At 38.7% G+C, this 19851-nt stretch overlaps 1 protein-coding gene across 1 annotated transcript in view; it reads right to left on the bottom strand.

Annotated features, from left to right (window-relative positions):
* UNC13C (unc-13 homolog C) overlaps positions 1 to 19851 on the bottom strand; it is a 787554-nt gene that overhangs the window by 740431 nt on the left and 27272 nt on the right. The window contains exons 2-3 of the mRNA XM_054667546.2: positions 7023 to 7203; positions 5785 to 5909 (exon numbers count right to left, since the gene is read on the bottom strand). The gene's annotated coding sequence lies outside the window, so the exon portion shown is untranslated. The remainder of the gene's footprint in view (positions 1 to 5784; positions 5910 to 7022; positions 7204 to 19851) is intronic.

Below are 19851 nucleotides of genomic sequence, written 5' to 3'. Positions count from 1 at the left end.
CATGCACGGTACTGGCATCATTTCCCCAGGATCGCAGCATCAAGGCAACTTGGCAAAACTGGAAATAGTAGAGAGAAAAACAGAAGGAACCTACCCTCAGACTTTCTGTAGGAATTTTAGCCCTGAATTATGATGGAAGAGCAATACAAATACCCTGTAACATTTTATATACTTATTCCAAATATTAGAATGCTTTGAGGAAATAGTGAGGCTTTCAAAGTCAAAACAAAACCTATTTTGAAAGAAAAAACTCACTGTTAATGTTTATGTACTTCTTGAAAGTAAAATCAAGCCTGAGGATTTTTCCTCTGAGATTTCTGCAACAGCCAAAGACAAATATAACTCCTTTGACAAATAACCATTCGTATTATATAACGACTAAAAGAAAAAGTCTTGTCACAAAATCTAATCTTGGGAAAGAACATGCTTTGTCTGCATTAAATAGCAATAAAGGAACCAACATCTGTCATTTCTGTCATTTATGTATTTGATTGCTTTACCAATAGTTCTACGAAAGGATGTGTGATAGACCCGATTGGCATTTGGTCCTCTCCTTTCAGGTTAAGAAATTTAAAGTAACTCTTGAACCCCATGCCAAAAGACAGTTATCTTTAAAGTTATCTTTTGCTTGTGACTCCGCCCCAAAACCTGAGACATGTATCCTACTTGTCAGCCCTTCCAGGGCTATGGCTGATACCAAGAGGAAATATTTCAAAGCAAACAGCAACAGTATTTGATGTCAGAAGTGAAAATTAACCAATTCCGCATTTTTGAGGCTCCCAAAGCTACAGCTAGCAATTCAGTTCTAACAGTAGCTTTACTGCCCTTTTCTGAGGCTGATACTAAAGCCTCATAGTAAGATAATAAATTTCATCATTTTAAGTAGAAAAAAATTCAATTGCTGATTCACTATTAAATCTTTTCCTACAGAGTTAGTTTTCTCTGGTGTGGTAGCTATAGTGCTCTTCCAAGATTTTCTGAATCTTTTCCTTTAACTTTTTTTTTAAGTTCAGGGGTACATGTGCGGGATGTGCAGGTTTGTTACATAAGTAAATGTGTGTCATACGGGTGGTTGTACAGATTATTTCATCACCCAAGTATTAAGCCTAGTGTCCATTAGTTATTTTTCCTGCTTCTCTCCCTCCTCCTACCTTCCACCCTCTGATAGGCCCCAGTGTGTGTTGTTCCAAAATGACCAGAAGTAGTTTACTAATAAAAAATAATAGTATCATCCTCAGTGGAGAACACTAGTTTTCCAAAGGCTGTTTAACTATTTAATGCTTAGTAACCTCTGTAGAGATTATATCAATCCATAACTCAAGAACCCAAGAATACACTGGTTATACTCCACCAAAACTGTGTCCTGGATATATTGATTTGACAAAGTTTTGGGACGACAGTGGGCCACCATCACCAAATGCATTTTCAATAAATGTAAATTATGCTTCATTTGGCCCTGTTATCCTACCAAATGGCAGTAGAATAGTATTGAAATGTCTTTTCTTAAAGGACTATACAAGTCATCAATGCTTGCCAATGTGAGTAATTCTGACTCCCTGTCATGACTCAGACATATTATAAAATTAAGTGAACAAATATATACAAACTCAAATAGAAATAATGACTGGGTTACATGAAGTATCATAAATAATGAATTATAATAAAAACTTTGAGTATATATAAATTTTATTATAAGCAAAAGTAGTGTGGAAAAAACTAATTCCTAGACTTGCAAATCCCAAAGATATTATATTTGTATACAGAACTGTACAATAAAAATCAAACCATTAGGTAATGGAAGCTTTTGAACTTGTTCATAAACCAAAAACATTCAATTATGTTAAACATTTAATATTTTATTGTGATAATAGATGACATTTACTGAATATAAAATAAAAGCTAGATTCCATATTCCGTACCTTAAACTGCACTCTCCTAATTAATCTTCATTCAACTCTCAGAGCGAAATAATTTTATATGCATTTTAGAGGTTAATTTCTCACAATCATGCACGTTCTGGATATCCTCAAACCTAAGTGTCTCATCCCCACCTACTATGACCCTTGTTTCTGGCCTTTCTTTTCTTTCAAAAGTGGCTTGTGCTGAGTTTTCTATCAAGACTTGAAAAGGTTTCTGACTGGACAGCAGACAGATAATTAATGTGAAAGTAATCATGTGGGTTATAGGCATGATGCACAGCCCTGTTTGATAATATTTGTATTTTAACAAGGTCCTTTTTGGTTTTGTGCAAGTAGGAATATCCCACTTCTTGGAACGCCATTGAAAAACTTTTGAGAACATGAGCCCTCTAACGAATGAATGAAGGTATTAGTTGGGACTCTACAAGTAACAAAATGTAGCTTTCAAACTTCACAATTTCCGTAACAAGAAAGAACTGGCTAAAGGACTTTCAAATCAGGTGCTTAAAAGCTCCGATCACTGGCTAAAGACAGGTGTCCACCACTGGACAATCCAACTGTGACCAAGGAGTTAGAAGTTGACACCCTCTATTCATTCTCTGAAGATTGTTCTTTGCATTATTTCCCATTCATGGCAACCTGACTTAAAGTGGCTGAAAGTGAGGTGTGCTTAAGCGGAACTTCTTTAAAATTTACATGAATTTGATTTCAAGTGTCTTCAAATCAGAAGTAATGATCCCAGTGCAAGACAAAGCACTTAACTTTTAAGATACTTAATGGCCACTTTGACAATACGGGAAGCATTCCACATGCTTGGACACAATTTCCAGCTCTAACACTCCACAACCATGCAAGCTTTGGTATGCTGCACTCTCTCCAAACAGTAAGGCTACCCTGAGGCTCTGAATAAAACCTTGGACACTTTATAAGTTCCTCCTTCACAGAGCAAAAGAAACAAAAACAATTAGATTTAAATTTACATGTACACACACACACACACACACACACACACACACACAATCCCCAACTTCTTAGAGGAGTTAATGCAGCCCTTAAATGATAGATTTATTTCCTTGCTGTGGCTCACCCACACTGCTGAAAACTTGGCTCAGACTGTGATGCATTTGACAAGGCCAGCATCACTTGGGGCAATACAGAAAAAGGGTTGCTTATATTTTATTCCCTCCAATTCAGCTCTTTTCTCTCTTGCTATGCTTCTTTATTGCCTTCCAAATTCAGACTCTCACTTACAACCTTCTCTTATTCATGAACATTAAAAATCCAGCCATTGTTATCCTAAAACCCACTTGGGTATTCTGTAAGGAGAGTAAGAGGCAATGGAGGGGCAGTAAGCAATAATTGCCATCTTATTTTGTCTATTATCTGCTGCAATATTTTAAGCAGAACAACTCCCTTTCAAACTCTTTCTTTGTGATGATTTCAGAAAAAAAAAAAAAAAGATGACAAAGCAACTTGCTTTTAAAGAGAGGAAAAAGAGGTCGTGACTAATTCCTGTTAGAAATCCTCTCATTTTAAGAGCAGACTGGGTTATCCTTATAATACGTCAGGATTTGGTCCCGAGAGAGCTGTCAGCTGACCTCACAGGAAGCTTCTTGAAGCTGAAGGCTGTTCGTGCTGTCACTAAATGCTGACCCGCCGTTGGATTCTAAATCACTGCACACAGTGCTCTTTGAAAACCAAACGTGCAGTTCGGACATTATTGAGCTATTCCTTCAGCTCTTCAGAAAACAATTGCAAAGCAGCCGCAACACAAGTTAACTTCTTTGAAATTGAAGTAATTGGTCATTACAGTTTATTCTGTGTGAATATTGATTTGCTATCTAGTTCCTTCAATCTTTATAATACAGTTGTTTTAGCCAACTTCTGGTTCTCAGATCTGAGTAAAACTACCGTGCATCAAGAGCTCTTATTCTGCCATTTGCGACTGTAGCAAAAAGAGCGCTAGAAAATACGTCTCGGAGATCCTGCATTTTAATCCCAGCCTCGTTCTTCCTAGCCATTTAATAATGCAGGATTATCTTCCCTGTCTGTAAAAATGGACATGTTAGTGGCCCTCCTTTGACCTTGCAGAGTAACTACATGATTTAAACAAAAATGCCAGTCATCCTTGATAAATAGTGTTCCCTAAAAACAAAGAAGAAAAATTACATATATATATATATACACACACACACACACACACAAACACACACACGCAGCATGATAAATTTAATTTTTTTTCACTATACCGTATGTCTTATGTTAGATTACATGGCTTGTATCTAATAATAATTTTGTTTTCCAGTTTTAAAAAGAGAATCAGGCCAAGGCAGGTGGATCGTGAGGTCAGGAGTTCAAGACCAGCCTGGCCAAAATGGTGAAACCCCATCTCTACTGAAAATACAAAAATTAGCTGGCATGGTGGTGGATGCCTGTAATCCCAGCTACTTGGGAGGCTGAGGCAGAGAATTGCTTGAACCTGGGAGGTGGAGGTTGCAGTGAGCTGAGATAGTGCCACCGCACTCCAGCCTGGGCGACAGAGCGAGACTCCGTCTCAAAAAAAATAAAAAGAGAGAATTAGCATTTACTTAAAAAAAATAACAAGTATACTTAAAAGAGCTGCAAGCACCAAGTTCCTATATATAACAATTAACATAAATACTATTTCCATACATGCATTTGATATAAAAATTGAAAAAGGGCTGGGTGTAGTAGCTCACCCCTATAATCCTAGCATTTTGGGAAGCCAAGGTGGGAAGATTGCTGGAGCCCAGGAGTTTGAGACCAGCATGGGCAATATGGCAAGATCCCACTCTACTAAAAATTTCAAAAATTAGCTTGGTGTGGTGGTGTGTGCCTGTAGTCCCAGCTACTCAGGAGGCTCAGGTGGGAGTATCACTTGAGCCCTGGGGGTCAAAGCTGCAATGAGCCATGATTGTGCTATTGCACTGCAGCCTGGTCAACAGAGTGAGACCCTGTGTCTAAAAATAAATGAATCAATGAATGAATGAATGAATATCGAACCCATTTAAAAATCTTGGAGGACTATTTTCTTCGCTAAAAAAAGTAATTTTTTTTACGTACTATTTTTACAAGGGAATCAGAATGTACAAGGTATGTCATCATCATAAAAAGAATTTGCAGGTGACTCTTTTTCAGGGAGCCATACTCAGATTTGATTTAATTGTTCAAAAGCAAAAAAATTGTTTTAAAGTTAGAGTCAAAGAGCTCATAATATAATATTGTAAATTTTCTAAAAGTTATTTCAGATATCAAATGGCTTCTATCTGCATATTCATTGCTTCAGAGGTTCATTTGGTTGGTTGGTTCCATGAGCAAAGACCTGTATTAGTAAATCTCTATCAATGCAATAAGACACTTATAACAAAAGTTGTTTCTTCCTTTAGTGATTTCAGAAGTAAACTGAATTAGGAATATCTTCATTATGGCAGCTAGCTCTTCCATTTTCTTTTTCTTTTTTTTTAAGGATAGCTTCCAAATATTTCTTAAAATTATTGTGTGAAAGCCCAAAAGTACACAAACAGCAGCACAGACAAGAAGTGCATGGCTAGATACACGATCTCATCAGCAGGACTACAGGGCTGGCTAAATGGAACCCCAGCCAGGCCCTTATGGCCATGCCGAGAAATGATAATTCCTGCTGCAGGCCCAAATCAATCTGACAGAGCATCGCATCACAAAATTAGAATTTTGAGGAAAGAGAACAGAAAGTCTGTATTCCTGACTCTCCATTTCAAAACCTGGCACCTAGAAATTCTGAGTGTTGATCAAGGTAAAAGAAAATGTTGTGTATAAAAATGCTTCAGAAACTCTAAAGTCCTGTATGAGTATGAAAAATTCTTACCACAACTGGATTCAGAGGGCACAGCTTTGGTTTGAGGTTTGGCGATGAGGAGGTGATAATAGTGATCACAGATGAAGTTTCTAAGTTGACAGCAAATTTCAGTTATCATCCATTTCCAAGCAATCCTGTGAACACAAGTACGTCCTGCTCAAAGTTTGAAATTGTGTCAACCAGAAGACAAATGAGACAAACCATTTTTTTTTAAATGCAAGTTTCATGGATAAACAAATGTGGTATATTCATAAAGTAGAACCATACTCAATACTAAGCAAAAAAGCATTATGGTAGATCAACATGGTGAATCTAAAAAATGTATATTGAACAAAAAGAGCAAGACATATAAATGAAACAAACAAAAGAGAACATACTGTATGATTCCATTTATATGAAGCTCAAGAATGTCCAAATGAATGTATACTAATGGAAATCCCCATAGTTGCGAGATCAGGAGGGTGGAATTGGCATATTGAGTACAAGGGGGCATGAAGGAACTGTCTGAGGCAAAGGAAAGTGGTCTATGTCTTTATTAGGTATTGTTTACATGGATAAGTACATGTGTCAAACCTCATCTCATTCTACGCTTAACATCTGTACATTTCTCTATTCATACATACACTTAACCTCAACATGTTTTGTAAAAGGTCAATTTTCCCTTCTTCTCTCTTCTTGTTTCTTCTCCTTCAGCCCTCCTCCTCCTCCCTATTCTCCGTCTCTCTCTCTCTTTCTCTGTATCCACAAACACACTAGCCTTCCTATTTAACCTAGTTTCTCTCCTGACCTCTTCTAGTCCCTGAGGAAGTAAAGCCCTTTCTCTTTAATTTCTATGAATATTAACCTAGGTTTTGGCTGGATTAACCCTACCCAGTCCTTTGAAATTCAGAGCAGAAACCTCCCTGAACTAGGGTCTGTCTTCCCTGAGCCTATGTTTCTAAGAGCTTCTCTCACTCTCAGGGAGGGAACATGGCATTGAAGGGCTGGATGGGGCAGAAGGCATTGGAGAGGGCAAGGCAAAGGAGAACAGGAGTCCTTCAGAGCTCTGCTGCAAGCCCCTGTGGAACACTGATGTGCTTTTGCATAATTCAGCTAATCAAATTGAGTAATTATATTAAAGTAACTTATTAACACGGATTTTTGGCATATTATACCAGAAGGACCTTTTCTTGACAACTTGCTATATTACTGACAGAAACCACTTTCAGAATCTCTAGGACTTAGGAAGTTCACCAAAACCAACTTACCTACTGAAGTTGATGGATCTTAGATCAAGATGAAATTCCAATATAAAATAAATGGTCTCAGTGATTTCTGAAGAATATTCCATAGTCAGACATACAGAAATGCCGTGATTTACTATCTTGGCATATCTCTCTCTATCTGTCTCACTAGACATCAAACTGGAACTGTTGACAATAGTTATCTCTGGAAAGAGAAATAATAGAAAGCCTTCTTTATCTTATTCATCTCTGTATTTATTTGTGATTTTGCTTTTACAGTTACTATGTTGTTTTTTATAATCATAAAAAGACTAAAGATACCATAAAATACTTCTACAATAAGATGGAGATGAGTGGGTAATTATAACAGTTTATACCCACTTTGTGGCCCTCATTTTGAAAAAATAAATAAATCTAAGCAGACTTTTCAAAAAAAAAATGTAGTAAAAACCATTTGAAACCCAAAAAACCTGACATGAACAGAAGTTCCTGCTCTTCTGTTTTGATTTCCAAGATGGCAGCTGTGTAAGCATTAACGAGACATGCGGCTTTAGAGGGAAGAAACTGATCCACGTCTGTAACATTTTCTTAATATGTCAACATTTTGGTTTTGCAATATGGTAGATAACATGGAGCCTCTGAATTGCTAGGCCTGCTCGGTATTTCTACAAAGATTAACACGGCATTCAGTCAATCCTTCGAGCCTCCATTTTTAAATATAATATTGAAATGAGAAGGTCCGATTTTGAGAAGGGCTCAGCTGAGAAGGTGCCTCCCTGAAATATAATGGAAGTTTGGTACTTGAGCTTTGAACATTCCATTGAATTAGAAAACCAGAGATACCAGTGAATTGATGAGTTCGTTTAGTGCCACTTTCTGCCAAAATGTCTGTGCAATATTGGACTTCAAAATGCAACATGAGCGAAAGCTAAAAGTCATCATGAATAATTCAGATCACATCTGAATGTTTGTCACACTAGAAAAAGAAAAATATTTTATCTTAAACAGGAAAGAGTATTTAGCATAAAAAATCATTACGTGGGAACAAAACCAAACCAAAGCACTTTAGAACACATACCCTGTGCTCAGATATCTGAGAGAACTTCTAGTTTAACTTGACATAGCACATGAATTGGCATCCTTTCCTTACCACCTTTTGTTCCCAGGAATTAATATTGACACGTCAGTGTCAGTCAAACAACACTTCTTGCAGTGTCTGCCATGTGTAAGCACTGTGTGACACACACCAAAGATGCAAGGCATGGCCCAGACCCTAGTGCTTGAGTAAAGAATGCCACAACAGAAAATCGAACACAGGATGGTGCTAAATGGTGTAATGCACACCACAAAACTATTGCAGAATTATATTATAACTACATGTGCCACAGCCTTTGAGGGAACAAAGGGAGCATTAATTTCTTACCTGGTCCCCATTTCCCTGCTCAATCAATCTTACACATCACTATCAGATACATCATCCTCAAATGCAGTTCCCATCACATTACTCTAGCTTAAAAACTCAAGTTACTCCCCAGTGACTTGTTTTTTGGAAAATCTTCACCCCTGATCTAATATGAGCCTTCAAATCACCTTACCAGCAACCTCCTGCTATTGTCCTCACTCAAGCATCTTCAGAGTCTAGGCAGGAAAGCTAAAATGTGCAGCAACCTGTTGCAAAACTACAGTGAGCACACAGACTAGGCAGAACATACCCAACAACATTCAGATTATAACTGAAAAAAGAAATCTTGCGCTAGTCTGCCATCAACCTGCTGAGATGCTACACTGCACCCCAGGATGGCATAGTAAGCCCTTGGCTCTACCATGAACACTGCTTTTCTTTCTCCTCACAACTTTAGTAGGTGCTCAATACATTTTCAATAAGCTAAATTGAAATTGCCATATAAGAAAATATTTTTAAAGCACTACTCAATGTACTTACAATAGATGTGGGGGAAAGTCACATGCATATAAGATTTTTTTTTTTTAATTTTGAGATGGAGTCTCACTCTGTCACCAGGCTGGAGTGCAGTGGCACAATCTCAGCTCACTACAACCTCCACCTCCCGGGTTCATGCGATTCTCCTGCCTCAGCCTCTCAAGTAGCTGGGATTCAGGTGCATGCCACCACACCCGGCTAATTTTTGTATTTTTAGTAGAGATGGGGTTTCACTATATTGGCCTGTATATTCTCGAACTCCTGACCTCATGATCCGCCCGCCTTGGCCTCCCAAAGTGCTGGGATTACAGGCGTGAGCCACCGCGCCTAGCCAAGATTTTTAAAATTATTTACATGGCAATTAAAGAAGTACCAAGTATATGTGGAAGTGCCAAGTGAGTGGTACCAGCAGTACCTGGTATAAGTTTCAAAGGAATGTGAGAGATGGCTTTGGGCAGAAAAGTAGGTATTGAGCTACATATTGAAGGCTAATAGACTTTGGATATACAGGATGGTAAAGGAGGCATTTCAAGAAAGAAAGTTCTAATGTGTGACCTTGATGTTCACCTGTCCTCTCTGGGTAAAGGATCTCTCACCCGCATAATGAAAATAGCTAGTTGGATAATCTCTAAAGCCCAATTTCAGTAACGTAAGTAAAGGCATAGTCCATAGTGTCTTTGGAGAGATATGTCATAGAGGTAAACACCTTGGGGATAGAAGTCAGACATTCCTGGTACTGCCACTTTCCACATGTGTAGCTTTGGAAAAGTTGCATAACTTATTTAAGACTCAATTATTTTCATTTATAAAATGAGAATAATACTAATTATGCACATTGCATTGGGTTGTTAGGGGGATTAAATTAAATAATGTATTAAGGTACTTTGTATAATACCTGGAGCAGAGCAAATTCCCTGTAAAATCTAGCTATTATTTTTACTATAAGAAACATGCCACAGCCTGGACAACATGGCAAAACCCTGTCTCCACAAAAAATACAAAAATTAGCTGGGTGTGGTGAAACATGCCCATAGTCCCAGCTACTCAGTAGGCTGAGATGGGAAAATTGACGGAGCCTAGAGGTCAAGGCTGTAGTGAGCCATGATTATATCACTGCACTCCAGCCTGAGCAACAGAGTAAGACCCTGAGACAGACAGAAAGACAAGAAAGACAGGAAGGAAGGAAGGAAGGAAGGAAGGAAGGAAGGAAGGAGAAGGAAGGGAAGAGATAGAAAGAAAGAGAGAGAGAGAGGGATAGATGCTGGCTGTACACAGTAGCTCATGCCTGTAATCACTTGATGGTGATTACACTAGAGCGTGGATCATTTGATCGTGGGGGTTCAAGACCAGCCTGGGCAACATAGTAAGACCTCGTCTCTATTAAAAATAATTTTAAAAATAAGAAATATTCTTATTTGGGAATGTATAAGAACACTTACTCAGACTTTTTCTGTTTTCCCTAAATAGAGACTAGAACTTAAAGCTAATGGTCAGCAGCTGACAATAGTGCATTCTGAAAATTCTTGGCAGATCCGATACCTCTTAAAAGTCTTTTGAGAGGTGACTAAGCCATCTCCCCTATGCTACAACCATCACCCCATCACAACTTTCCCATTCAGTCCACACGTGGGTGATGGAGATCAGAACAAATGTCAGAAATGCAAGTCATCTGCTAGAAAAAGAGTTGTGTGTCTTATTTTCCCCCTTTCTGCCTCGTGGAAGGAGGGAGGTGTTGCTCAGTACCCCGACCTAAAGCCAAGTGAGAGGGCCTCCAAGAGAATCACTTCATGCATCAGGGTAACTGATGTCTTCTCCCACAATTGGAAGTATATTTATATAGATTGCTAGATGATTTGCCTTCTGAGCCTCTTTGAGCTGAGGAAAAAAAATCCAAAAGAGGGGAGGGAAAGGAAGAAGCGGTGTGGCTGTGGAGCAGTTCCCAAGCTCACAATTTGACAAGGCAAAGCTGCTCCATGAGTTTCCTGTGGGTCAGATGGACATCGTGGAAGAGGAGGCAAGTTGAGCCATCTTGCGAGCAACAAGAGAGGCATACTCCAGGAGCAAGTTGCGGGGTACTACTTAGTCAGGGAATGAGAAAGGATGGGAAGAGGTAGGTTCGGAATGGATCTTTTGCAAGAACCCCAATCTCCACAGAAAACTCACAACTCTCCCTCCCCAGAACCAACAGTTGGAGGCCTAGAACTCAGAAGGCATTGAATGTGATTGGTGTTAGAGAAACAGGACTGAGCCCAGAGGAAAGACTACAACAATAGCCACTAAAGAAAAAAAATGTGTCCCTGTCCCCCTTCTCCTCCTTAACACACCAAAGGATCTATAGCCAGGAGAAGAAAGGAAGAGGAAGGCAACAGCTGGGAATATCTTCCCATCCTGAAGCTCTCCTAGACATGGATGAAGCCTGTGGAAGGACAAGAAAAAGTCTAAAATTGCTCTGGATGCTTTGAGAACTACAGCAACCAAAAATCTGTAAGCCATGGAACATGGCAAAACGTTGTCATTTCAATAAGTTCAGTTTGCTGAAGAAAGGATTGGAGAAAATAATATGGTTTAATGTGTGTGCCCCCAACAAGATCAATTTCAGTATAACCAGCCTAGAAGGATAATGAGAGAGGATATTGGAAGGATAAACTGAGTCCAGATTGTAAGAATCTTGAATTATTAGGACTTGAAATTCATCCTGAAAGTAACGAGAACATTGAAGATTTGGGGCCAGGTCACTACAGGCCCCTATGAGGATTAATTGAGCTCTAGTCTGTGGGTAGATTGTAAGACACAGAGCCTAAAGGCATGGAGACTGGAGAGGAAGTTGTCATAATAATTTTGATGACTCATAGTAACTGGAGCCTACACCACAGGGACAACTGTTGAAACGGCATAAAAGAGATAAACAGCAGTGGCATTTTACATGTGGAATGAAAATATTTAGACAACCATCTAAATCTAGGGAGTAAGAATAAAGGATAATTCTAACTTGAGTTGAAGTTCTTCAACCTAGATTATGACTACCATTGGCCACTACTCCCTCATTTCTCCAACCCCTTACCTGGAAGAAAAAAAAAAATCTATGAATGGCGGTCATTTTGAGAGAAATGTGAAGAGATGTGTGTGGCTTAGAGTCATTTCACCTTTCCAACTCATTAAAAACTTATCCACTCCCTATCTGACATATTCCTCCCAAAAATGCTATTACCACCACCACAAATTCTTGCCTGCTCTGAAAATGCAGCTGGGGCATATGGTGAAATCTACTGAAAGTGAAACAAAGGCAGTAAGGAAGGCTCATGGCTCTCTGAAAGATTCACTACAAGTCCAGAAATGTGAAAATGATCCAGATTTCCTGAATCTTAGATCAGATGTCATTTCAACACATCATAATAGTTGCTCTCTGCAGGTTCTCCTGAAGAAGGGAGGGTTTCATCAGCTCCATACACACACTGCAGGAGCATTCTAACACCATCAACTATAGAAACTAGCAGCAGAGGAAGTTTTTCTTGCACAACTTTCTTTTGTGTGTGTGTGTTCAAGTTGAAGAGTTCAAACACAAGCACCCACTTCCACAATACTCACTGTAATGACTTCCACTGGCGTCAGGATTGATGTTGGAGCAGACCATTTTAAGTACTTGCTTCAATCAAGATGCTAGGCGAGCATGAAGAAACCATAAGAAATGAATGTGTCCAATTTCTGGGATTCACAATTTCAGACCTGAACCAAGTCCAGCCACAGGCTATCTAGGGAGTCTCCTGGAAATTTGCTGCCCCCTCCTCACCTCATTCATTTATTCACTCATGCGAAACATATTAACTAAAGACCTACTCTGTGCCACTCATTGTGCTCTCAACTGGAACACAGCAATGAACAAAATAGACCTTCCCTCAAGTTGTTCACAGCCTTGCATAGAAGGCACCAAAGACAAGAAAAGAAAGGTGATATCTGATATAAATGAGCAGAGCCTGCTGTGGAAGTGATCAGCCAGCTTAGACTGGGAGATGAGAAACTGCTTCCCAGAATAAAGATGTAAGCTGAACCTAAATAAGGAGAAGTCAGTCAGGGGGAGTTAAGAAGTTATAAAATATTACATGGGCAAAAATCGCAAGAGAAGAATGAACATAAGCATGGCTAAACATGGCATAAGCATGGAAGGTCAATGAACATCACTGGAGCCTAGAAAATGAGGGCATAGGGATGGGGTTGACAGAGGAAGAGGGATAAAAATAGAGAGGTCATACAGACATTCAGGACCCATATCAGCAATGAACACCTTTGTAAAGGAATTTGAGAAGAAATCAAGAGCCACATACAGCAATCAAATTTATTTGGGGGAGTGGGGCACGTAATTTTGGAGACTAAATGAGAATGAACTAGAATTAGAGCACAACGTGACTGGCAACTGGGAAAGCAATTAGATGGCATGAGGATGACAATAGTGTTGGAGTTATTGTGTAGGATGGCTCCAACACTATTGTCAAGGGCACTGGGCAGGCCTTGGTCTTGATCATAAGAAAGACATGAGGAAGGGACAGAAGCATCCTAGAGTAGAAGTATGGTGTGCTGTTTTAGGGCAGGGGCTCTGCTTCTCCCAGTTAATTCAGTTAATTGCTGGGTGACCTTGGCCAAACTTCTTAAACCTCTGTGCTTTGGCTTACTTATTGGTAAAATAAAAATCAGGATAAGACCCTCTTTTTAGAGGGCTTGTGAAGATGGGGTAAAGTACATGAAGTGCTGAACTCTTGCCTGGCATATATCAGGTGTTTGTATGAGTTAGGACATAGTCTCAATTGCTGTAACAGAAGCCCAAAACTATAGTGGCTTATATAAGACAGAAGTGCATTTTTCTTATATCCAGGTATAAGCAGTGGTAGGAAGGTAAGCTGAATGGCCATGGACTCTTCTACCTTGTTGCTCTGTAATCACTGGGATGAGGCACTCACCCACATGGTCCAGGATATCTCCACTCCAGCCAGTGCGGGGGGTGGGGTGGGTGGGAAGGAAAAAGGACAGCGTGTCCAAATTCTGCAGTTGTGCCTTTTGGTACAGAGAAGGTGAGAATGCATATCAGGGGACAATCAGCCACTAGCAATACTTGATATATGTTAATATTATAGAAAAATAGAAAGTGACTTCTCAAAGGAGAGGAGAAAAATAGAAAAAATTCATTTCTGTTGGGTGAGACTTGGTAAACTTGAAACATAAAAAGTTTTAAACTTAAAACATTTCCAATTTTATCAAAGGAGAAGGATTTAGACAAAACTATATTATATAAGACAATGAGGAACTCAAAGGATTTATTTTCATGTAAAAGGGACATTGTAAGCGTAGGAGTCCAGTCAGGTTGGTGGGAAAAACTTTAAAATGAAGTTATAGAATATAGACACGAATCTTCTTGGAAGGCTCGAAGATTTTGCAAAAGTCTTAGGACAGTGTTATGGCTGAAAGCAGTCTAATCCTTACCTTGTGTAAATAGCTCACAGTAGGTACAAAGGAATGCAGAGGAGTTTATCTAAATAGCTTGTTTACTCATGTTGTCCCAAGACCAACCTTTGATCAACTGCTGGTGCATAATTTCTCTCTACTCTGGGGAGTTGGCAACTGGGTCAATTACCCTCTAGTGGTGTTTACTCAAGACCTTTGTCATTTAATCTATACTGAATAAATACGAGCTTCACTGGCTGAGGGGGCTGCCACTGCTACTCTTTACAGCACCTTCCTTGGTATCTGTGAGGGGCTCAGACCCTTAGCCAGACTGACAGGCAGAATATCTGTGTCAGCATATATTATTCATCTGTCGTTGGGTCAGGGTCTGCGGGACAGACCCCTGCATTTAAGAATTAATTTAAGTATTATTAATTATTACTAATTAATAATTAAATATTATTAACTGTTTTCAAGGAGTTATTCTAATGAAGATTCTAATATTCATCCTAATATTGAAAGAAAAATGATTAAGCCCACAAGGGAATTAGTATGAATTACGCTTTTTATTGGCATGACATCGTGGAGTGAAATATTAATGATTTTCTTCTACTCATGAAACATCATCAAAAGAAAACAATGTCATGAATGTATATGCCTGTGTATGACCACTTGCTACAAGGCAGCTCAGGACAGGCAGCATTGAACAGGAGGCACTGGTCACTTCATGACTGCAATGGTTTGCTTTCCCCATGTGGCCATCCACGTAACTGCAGGTCACCCAGGGCCCTAAAGCTTTGTATCTTCAAATCCCAGATCATGATCCAGGGTCTATCTCTTTTCCAAAATGATGGATTATCAATTTGCTTTCTGTATTTATGACTTTTTTTTAAGACAGGGTCTTTGTCTCCCATACTGGAGTGCAGTGGCTCAATCATGGCTCAATGCAGCCTTGACCTCCCAAGTTCATGTGATCCTCCCACCTCAGCCTCTGAGTAGCCCAGACTACAGGCATGCACCACCACGCCCGACTAAATTTTTTGTAGACATGGTGTTTTGCCATTTTGCTCAGGCTGGTCTCAACTCCTGGGTTCAAATGATCCTTCTATTTTGGCCTCCCAAAATGCTGGGATTACAGGCACGAGCCATCAAGCCCCACCCATTCTTGTTTTTAATATGGCCCTAGTGAGATCTCTATAGAAAACCTCAAATGACAGCTCCACACCTCTGAGTAATATGAATCTCCTGCTTCAAAGTTAACTTATTCTTTTCTTAAATTTACTTTTTCCCTCCAGACCGCATGGGTCATTTTTATTTCTTTAAGGATTGACCAAGAGCAAAATTAACAACCCTAACTGCCTGTGACTTAAACAGGGAGAGATCTATGACTTTTTGTGGACAGGGCATTTTCACAAGCAGGAATATCTTATACATTAAGCTAAGAGAAGAACCCTGTGGGGAGCAGACTGCATAGGCCGGGCCTCCTTAGTCTCCTCCTCACCTGACCCCTAGGGCACAAGTCAGTATAGACCCAGCATTCACCTCCACATCCAGCAAAGATCACCCAGGGACAGATCCTCCAGTGAATTTTTTCCACCTACTTTATTTGCTTAAATTAGCCCTTTTGTTATAAAGAACGATAGACTGGCATTTCAAATGGTCCCTGGCTGGGTTTTGTGCGGATCAGTCCAAGAATGTAATACAATTGCTCCTCCAATTGCTCTCAGGGAAAGTGCATTGCAATGTCTTCCACTCCCAACAGCCTGCCTGCAAATTCAGGGTGGTCAGCAGAAACTTCTGGGGATTAGAGAGCAGCTCCCTGGCCATTTCCCATTGATAGTTTAATATGATAAAAGTTTGTGGCCAAGAATGGTGGTTTATGTCTGTAATCCCAGCACTTTGGGAGGCCAAGGCAGAAAGATCGCTTGAGCCCAGGAATTCAAGACCAGTCTGGGCAACATAGGTAGACCCCCTTCTCTACAAATATATATATTTTTAATTAGCTAGGAATGGTGGCAGGCGCCTGTGGTCCCAGCTACTTGGGAGGCTGAGGCAGAGGAATTGCCTGAGCCTGGGAGATCCAGGCTGCAGTGAGGCATGGGAGCACCACTGCACTCCAGCCTGGGTGACAGAGCAAGATCCTGTCTCAAAAAATTAAAAAATAAAACAAAATTTGTTATTTACACTTGAACAAGAAAGGCAAGAGCAAACCTTAGCAAAATAATGCAAAAGTTATTATTTTACAGGAAATAGGATTCAAATCATATTAATAGGCAGCAAGGAAATCAATCCTCACAGTGGCAAGGTGAGTTTATTCTTGGAGATTTAAGAAAAAATACAGCCATCATCCACAGGACCAGAGCTCCCTGCCCCAGCAATCCTATCCCATCCCTCTGTCAATTACTCATAACTTTCTCACCTGCAAAGTCTTTTCCAGAAAAGAAAGACATTGATTTTCAGTGGATGCCTCAAGGCTTCAGAATTAGTAAAGAACTTCAGAAGTTGTAAAGCGGCTTTCACTAATCTGTACAGACAGACGCTGGGCTGCTGAGAGAGGGAGGCAGGATGTGGATGCCTCCCTAAGAAGGGCTTAACTAATGGAAGCAATTTCATCAAAATCAAACATTGTTAATGTTTTATCTGATACATAAAAATTCTAGTTCATTATAGTTTTTTTGTTCCTATTGTTACTATAGATGTTTTCTCATGTTTATTGTTCATTGCTTATTTGTGTTCCTGTACCAGCATATTTGTATTCTTTGACCTCCAGTATGATATGTGATATTTTATAACAGTAATGAGAGTGAGCATCCTTGCCTTTTTCCTAAATTTACTGGAAATTCCTCTATTGTTTCTCACTGAAATATGATTTCTACTGTTAATTGCTGATAAAATGTTGCTTTTAAATTAAGCCATATGATTTCCAAGTTACTGAGGATGTTCCTCAGAAATGGATGTTGAACTTCATCAAATGGCCTTTTTAGCAACTATCATATACTTTGACTCCTTAATTACTGATATAGTGAATAACCTGAAACCATTTCCAAATGTTGACCCATCTTTACATTTCTGAAATATGGCATAGTCTGGTTTTAAGGTTCTGCTAGATTATGTTAGATGATGGTTTTACATATTTTTGGTTCTGTGTTCATATGTAAGAAGAGTCTGTAAATTTATTTTTTAGTGCTATCTTTCAACACTCTCAGAATTAGTGACTTACCACTTTCATAGAATGAGTTGTTAATTTGTATGAATGAGTAAATTTCTAGCAACTAATTTATCTATGCTTTGCAGTAGCTTCAATGTCTTGAATTTTCTGTGCCTCGAAGATTCGATTGGATTGGATTTACTGCTCAGACATTGGATCTGGTGCCTGCGGGTCAGGGGCAAGGTGGGAGAAAGAACTCTGTCTTTCCTTATTGTTTCTAACTATTCTTGAACCCAAATTGCTAATATTTTCACAAGAGTTACTTATCTAAGCCACATTTTAAAATGCATTGGTGTAAATGTATAGTTAGTATTCATTTAAAATTGTTAAATCTCTTTATTGTCTGAGTAAACAGCTCCTCATTACTGATGTTGCATATTGTGTTGTCTATGTGGTCTTCTTAAACAGCTCTGAAGACAAAATTTTTGCTTTCCATTTTATTAATTTTTGCTTTTATCTTCATTAGTTGTGTTTATTCCTTTAGCATTGCAATTCATCTGCCTTCTGAAGTGAAATGTATAGCACATATATTTTAAATCTTTCAAAACTTGAAAGGTTTAATGTTTCGTCTTCACTGCCACATATTTCTAAGCATTTATTAATTTATTTTTATGTGATATAACCACATGACAAATAACGTGTAGGTACTGAAGAATAGCAGTTGAAAAGTTTTCTCTACTATCCCTGTTTACCACATACTTTTTACTTACCTCTTTAATCTGAGTTTTTAGAAGTTTATTTTTAAAAATTATTTCTTTGTGGTAATTCTACTGTCTTCCTTGACTTTGTTTTCTTTTTGCCATCTTTTAGTTATTTATTTCTTATTCTATTGTATAGGTTCAGAATTTCTACTCTGGGAACTTTATTCACACTTTTCTTTTGGCTTGATATGTAATCGATTTTTTGTATGTGAATATTTCACAGTCAACTTACTTTTAACTGGAGCCAATTTTTATAAAACTTCTATATTCATAACTCAAAATAAAATATATACTTTTAGATATATATTTTCAAAGCTATATTAAAATATAGTGTATGATTTTAAATAGATTTTTATTGATTATTAAATTATGGAGTTCAGCGGATCTTAATACTGAAGCCTTCAGCATTTATTTGCTCTCCTACTCATGTCACTGTTATGGGCTAAATTTTTTCCCCATCAAAATTCATATGTTGAGATCCTAACACCCAACACCTATAACCCTATTTGAAGATAAAGTCTTTAAAGAGGTGATTAAGTTAAAATGAGGCCTTTAGGTTGGGGCCCTAATCTAATATGACTGGTGTCCTTAGAAGAAGAAGAGACACCAGGGGCTCATGCACACAAAAAAGGTCAAGTTGGACTTGATGGGAAGGCAGCCACCTGCAAGCCAGGGAGAGAGGCCTCAGGAAAAACCAAACCTGCTGACACCTTGATCTTGGATTTCCAGCCTCCAAAACCGTGAGAAACTAAGTTTCAGCTGCTTAAGCCTCCCTGTCTGTATTCTGTCAGCCCGAGTGGACTAATGCGGTCACTCAATGGAATGAAGTTCCTGCCACAGCTTTATGACTGAGGCCAAATGCATTTGCTATTCATCAGTCACACCTGCACTGTTGATTTTCTTAAGCTACAGAAATGTTTCTCAGTACTTAAATATCCATTAAAGTAGAAAAATAAAAAATAGTACAAATTCAATCAATTTATTCATTTGTGTAACTTGACTGTTCCCAACAGACTTTATCTCATTGCTCATTCTTTTCTCTCTGCCTAAAATTTACCAAACCACAGCTGAACAAATTGAGATTGGTAGTTGGTCCAAGGCTAAGAATTCGGGACTTCTGACCCCTGGTTAATGCCCTTTTGTACTTACTACACCATTCATTATATAGACTCAGATTTGTCTAGAAAATTTACTTTTCTCTCTACCCTTACAAACCGAATTGCATGATAGTCAAACAACTGCCTTTCATGCTTTGTGAAATGAATACTTCTGAAGCCTATCATATGGTCTCCGATGCCATTTTATCCAGAATAAATCAGGGTTACTTTATTATAAATAATACAATCTAGGAAGAGGGTATTTCTTCAGGGACATCTGTATCTATGATTCTGCAAATACTATCGGTTTCTTCAGATCAATCCTCTTCTGATGAAAAAGGAAAAGAATTTCTTAGATCTGAAATATGTAAGGATATAGCCTAGGTAGAGAGAATATTGAAAGTTTAAAACTGAAATTCACAGGAACTACTTGAGGCCTATATTGCCTTTAATATTCCTTTGACTAAAAGTCATTATA

Source organism: Pan troglodytes, chromosome 16, assembly GCF_028858775.2.
Source record: "Pan troglodytes isolate AG18354 chromosome 16, NHGRI_mPanTro3-v2.0_pri, whole genome shotgun sequence".
NCBI lineage: Eukaryota > Metazoa > Chordata > Mammalia > Primates > Hominidae > Pan > Pan troglodytes.
Note: the sequence above shows the minus strand (reverse complement) of the source record. Positions and strands in the feature narration are given on the sequence as shown.